Source organism: Semicossyphus pulcher, unplaced genomic scaffold (genome assembly GCF_022749685.1).
Source record: "Semicossyphus pulcher isolate SPU_LCO1_2020_fin unplaced genomic scaffold, fSemPul1.0.p SCAF_19, whole genome shotgun sequence".
Lineage (NCBI taxonomy): Eukaryota > Metazoa > Chordata > Actinopteri > Labriformes > Labridae > Semicossyphus > Semicossyphus pulcher.
This window is the reverse complement of record NW_027211692.1, coordinates 22,261,611-22,267,610: the sequence shown is the minus strand read 5'-3', so window position 1 is coordinate 22,267,610 and position 6,000 is coordinate 22,261,611.

Below are 6,000 nucleotides of genomic sequence, written 5' to 3'. Positions count from 1 at the left end.
GGTCAGGTTCGTCCTGTTCAGGCGAAGGTGGAATGTATTATTGCATTTCCCGTTCCAACTAACCGAACCGAGCTTCGCCGTTATTTGGCCATGGTTGGTTATTATCGAGGCTTTTGTATGAACTTTTCTGCTGTAGCCTCGCCTTTGACTGATCTCCTTAGTCCGAAAGTTAACTTTAAGTGGTCCAGCATCTGTCAGTCTGCGTTTGAACAGACTAAAAGTCTTCTTGTAAATGCACCTGTCCTCGCTGCGCCCCAGTTCGACCAGCTGTTTAAGTTGGCTGTGGATGCGAGCGACACCGGCATTGGCGCTGTTCTTTTGCAGGACGGTTCTGATGGCGTAGAGCACCCAGTTTCTTATTTCTCGAAGAAACTTGATTGCCATCAAAAGTGGTACTCGACAATAGAAAAGGAAACATTGGCTCTTGTTGTGGCTCTGGAGCATTTTCAGGTTTATATAGGTTCCACTAGTGCTCCTGTGGTTGTGTATACTGATCATAATCCGCTTGTTTTTCTTCACAGGATGCGTAACAAAAACCGACACCTAATGAGTTGGAGTTTGCGGCTGCAAGGCTTCAATGTGGAGATTCGACATGTCCGTGGCAGTAATAATGTTTTGGCCGACGCGTTGTCGCGCCTGTAGATACATTTTTTTTCCTGAACATTGTATCGTAATAAGAAATCATGTAATTTACTTCTTATTCTTTTGGTACATGTTCAGTAACTTAGGGTGGGGGTGTTACATGCGCTCCCCCTACTGGTTGTTTGTGTCAAGGTCTGTTCTCACCCTGTTAATGCTTTCAGGTGTGGGTGATCCACCTGATGGAGGAGAGCCCATAAAAGGGAGGGGCAGAAACAAGACACTCTCTTCCTCTTTGTCTGATGGCTTCACAGCAGCAGCAGGAGCAGCTGAAGCTACTCCTTTTGTTAATTTGAGTGTGCTTTGTGCTTTCTTTAATTATTTTCTGATGGGACCGGTAGTCTAGTTTTTGGTTTTGTTTCTTTACTAGGGTTTAGTTTTTGGTTAAGTTTAGGGAAGGAGGAAAGACACCAGATCCCACGGCTCTTTGTGGGCTGGTCTGAGTGTCTTCCTGATTTTGTTTAGTTTGGCCGGCCCATCAGTATTTCTTTAGGTTTAATTTTGAAATGGGTTGTTTTGTGGGTTATTCTAATTTTGATAAATAAATTCTTGTTGATTTTGGCAAACTCTGACTCTTTATTATATTTGGCCTCTTTGATTTGAGAGCCTTTGGTGAGGTCGTAACAGACCCTGATTTTTCACGACAGGGCAGGGGTGGTTCTCAAATTCAGATTTCAGGTGGTATTCAGATTTCAATTTTTTAACCAGATTTTTCTCGACAGGTTCGGGGGGTGGTTCTCAAATTCAGATTTCAGGTGGAATTTTATCGATTTCAGACTTCAGTTTTTTATCCCCGATTTTTCACGACAGGGCCGGTTCTCAAATTCAGATTTCAGGTCGATTTCAGACATCAGTTTTTTAACCCCGATTTTTCACGACAGGGCTGGGGTGGTTCTCAAATTCAGCTTTCATGTGGAATTTCATTCGGTTTCAGACTTCAGTTTCAGACCCCGATTTTTCACGACAGGGCCGGGGGGGTGGTTCTCAAATTCAGATTTCTGGTCGATTTCGGACTTCAGTTTTTGACCCTGATTTTTCACGACAGGGCCGGGGGATGGTTCTCAAATTCAGATTTCAGGTGGAATTTTATTTGATTTCAGACTTCAGTTTTTTAACCCGCTTTTTCACGACAGGGCCGGGGTGGTTTTCAAATTCAGATTTCAGGTGGAATTTTATTTGATTTCAGACTTCAGTTTTTTAACCCGATTTTTCACGACAGGGCCGGGGTGGTTCTCAAATTCAGATTTCAAGTGGAATTTTATCCGATTTCAGACTTCAGTTTTAGACCCCAATTTTTCACGACAGGGCCGGGGTGGTTCTCAAATTCAGATTTCTGGTCGATTTTAGACTTCAGTTTTTGACCCTGATTTTTCACGACAGTGGTTCTCAAATTCAGTTTTTAGGTGGAATTTTATTCGTTTTCAGACTTCAGTTTTTTGACCCGATTTTTCACGACAGGGCAGGGGTGGTTCTCAAATTCAGATTTCAGGTCGATTTCAGACTTCACTTTTTGACCCCAATTTTTCAAGACAAGGCCGGGGGATGGTTCTCAAATTCAGATTTCAGGTGGAATTTATTTTGATTTCAGACTTCAGTTTTGGACCCCGATTTTTCACGACAGGGCCGGGGGATGGTTCTCAAATTCAGATTTCAGGTCGATTTCAGACTTCAGTTTTTGACCCTGATTTTTCACGACAGGGCCGGGGGATGGTTCTCAAATTCAGATTTCAGGTGGAATTTTATTTGATTTCAGACTTCAGTTTTTGAACCCGATTTTTCACGACAGGGCCGGGGTGGTTTTCAAATTCAGATTTCAGATGGAATTTTATTTGATTTCAGACTTCAGTTTTAGACCCCGATTTTTCACGACAGGGCCGGGGTGGTTTTCAAATTCAGATTTCAGGTAGAATTTCATTCGATTTCAGACTTCAGTTTTAGACCCTGATCATTCACGACAGGGCCGGGGTGGTTCTCAAATTCAGATTTCTGGTGGAATTTATTTTGATTTCAGACTTCAGTTTTAGACCCCGATTTTTCACGACAGGGCCGGGGTGGTTTTCAAATTCAGATTTCAGGTAGAATTTCATTCGATTTCAGACTTCAGTTTTTGACCCTGATCATTCACGACAGGGCCGGGGTGGTTCTCAAATTCAGATTTCTGGTTGATTTCAGACTTCAGTTTTTGACCCTGATTTTTCACGACAGGGCCGGGGGATGGTTCTCAAATTCAGATTTCATGTGGAATTTTATCCGATTTCAGACTTCAGTTTTAGGCCCCGATTTTTCACGACAGGGCCGGAGTGGTCCTCAAATTCAGATTGCAGGTCGATTTCAGACTTCAGTTTTGGACCCTGATTTTTCTCGACAATGCCGGGGTGGTCCGGAGTTGTTCACAAATTCAGATTTCATGTGGAATTTCATTCGATTTCAGACTTCAGTTTTAGACCCCGATTTTTCAAGACAGGGCCGTAGTGGTTCTCAAATTCAGATTTCTGGTCGATTTCAGACTTCAGTTTTTGACCCTGATTTTTCACGACAGGGCCGGGGGATGGTTCTCAAATTCAGATTTCATGTGGAATTTTATCCGATTTCAGACTTCAGTTTTAGACCCCGATTTTTCACGACAGGGCCGGAGTGGTCCTCAAATTCAGATTGCAGGTCGATTTCAGACTTCAGTTTTGGACCCTGATTTTTCTCGACAATGCCGGGGTGGTCCGGAGTTGTTCACAAATTCAGATTTCATGTGGAATTTCATTCGATTTCAGACTTCAGTTTTAGACCCCGATTTTTCAAGACAGGGCCGTAGTGGTTCTCAAATTCAGATTTCTGGTCGATTTCAGACTTCAGTTTTTGACCCTGATTTTTCACGACAGGGCTGGGGTGGTTCTCAAATTCAGATTTCATGTGGAATTTCATTCGATTTCAGACTTCAGTTTTTGACCGCGATTTCTCACGACAGGGCTGGGGTGGTTCTCAAATTCAGATTTCAGGAGGAATTTTATTTGATTCAAGACTTCAGTTTTAGACCCCGATTTTTCACGTCAGGGCCGTGTTTGTTCTCAAATTCAGATTTCAGGTCGATTTCAGACTTCAGTTTTGGACCCTGATTTTTCTCGACAATGCCGGGGTGGTCCGGAGTGGTTCACAAATTCAGATTTCAGGTGGAATTTTATTCGATGTCATACTTCAGTTCTTGACCCTGATTTTTCACGACAGGGCCCTGGTTCTCAAATTCAGATCTCAGGTCGATTTCAGACTTCAGTCTTTTGACCCGATTTTTCATGACAGGGCCGGGGTGGTCCGGAGTGGTTCTCAAATTCAGATTTCAGGTGGAATTTTATTCGATTTCAGACTTCAGTTTTTGACCCTGATTTTTCACGACAAGGCAGGGGTGGTTCTCAAATTCAGATTTCAGGTCGATTTCAGACTTCAGTTTTGGACCCCGATTTTCACGACAGGGGCGGGATGGTTCTCAAATTCAGATTTCAGATAGAATTTCATTCGATGTCAGACTTCAGTTTTAGACCCCGATTTTTCACGACAGGGCTGGGGTGGTTCTCAAATTCAGATTTCATGTGGAATTTTATCCGATTTCAGACTTCAGTTTTGGACCCCGATTTTTCACGACAGGGCCGGAGTGGTCCTCAAATTCAGATTGCAGGTGGAATTTATTTCCGATTTCAGACTTCAGTTTTGGACCCCGATTTTTCACGACAGGGCCGGGGTGGTTGTCAAATTCAGATTTCAGGTGGAATTTTATTCGATTTCAGACTTCAGTTTTTGACCCTGATTTTTCACGACAGTGGTTCTCAAATTCAGTTTTTAGGTGGAATTTTATTCGTTTTCAGACTTCAGTTTTTTGACCCGATTTTTCACGACAGGGCAGGGGTGGTTCTCAAATTCAGATTTCAGGTCGATTTCAGACTTCACTTTTTGACCCCAATTTTTCAAGACAAGGCCGGGGGATGGTTCTCAAATTCAGATTTCAGGTGGAATTTATTTTGATTTCAGACTTCAGTTTTGGACCCCGATTTTTCACGACAGGGCCGGGGTGGTTGTCAAATTCAGATTACATATGGAATTTTATTCGATTTCAGACTTCAGTTTTAGACCCCGATTTTTCACGACAGGGCCGGAGTGGTCCTCAAATTCAGATTGCAGGTCGATTTCAGACTTCAGTTTTGGACCCTGATTTTTCTCGACAATGCCGGGGTGGTCCGGAGTTGTTCACAAATTCAGATTTCATGTGGAATTTCATTCGATTTCAGACTTCAGTTTTAGACCCCGATTTTTCAAGACAGGGCCGTAGTGGTTCTCAAATTCAGATTTCTGGTCGATTTCAGACTTCAGTTTTTGACCCTGATTTTTCACGACAGGGCTGGGGTGGTTCTCAAATTCAGATTTCATGTGGAATTTCATTCGATTTCAGACTTCAGTTTTTGACCGCGATTTCTCACGACAGGGCTGGGGTGGTTCTCAAATTCAGATTTCAGGAGGAATTTTATTTGATTCAAGACTTCAGTTTTAGACCCCGATTTTTCACGTCAGGGCCGTGTTTGTTCTCAAATTCAGATTTCAGGTCGATTTCAGACTTCAGTTTTGGACCCTGATTTTTCTCGACAATGCCGGGGTGGTCCGGAGTGGTTCACAAATTCAGATTTCAGGTGGAATTTTATTCGATGTCATACTTCAGTTCTTGACCCTGATTTTTCACGACAGGGCCCTGGTTCTCAAATTCAGATCTCAGGTCGATTTCAGACTTCAGTCTTTTGACCCGATTTTTCATGACAGGGCCGGGGTGGTCCGGAGTGGTTCTCAAATTCAGATTTCAGGTGGAATTTTATTCGATTTCAGACTTCAGTTTTTGACCCTGATTTTTCACGACAAGGCAGGGGTGGTTCTCAAATTCAGATTTCAGGTCGATTTCAGACTTCAGTTTTGGACCCCGATTTTCATGACAGGGGCGGGATGGTTCTCAAATTCAGATTTCAGATAGAATTTCATTCGATGTCAGACTTCAGTTTTTCAACCCGATTTTTCACGAATTGGTTTTTTGAGTTGGTTCTCAAATTCAGATTTCAGGTGGAATTTTATTCGATTTCAGACTTCAGTTTTTGACCCCTATTTTTCACGACAGGGTTGGTGTGGTTCTCAAATTCAGATTTCAGGTGGAATTTATTTCCGATTTCAGACTTCAGTTTTGGACCCCTTTTTTTCACGACAGGACCGGGGTGGTTCTCAAATTCAGATTTCAGGTGGAATTTTATTCGATTTCAGACTTCAGTCTTTTAACCCGATTTTTCACGACAGGGCCGGGATGGTTCTCAAATTCAGATTTCAGGTGGCTTTTTTTTTCGATTT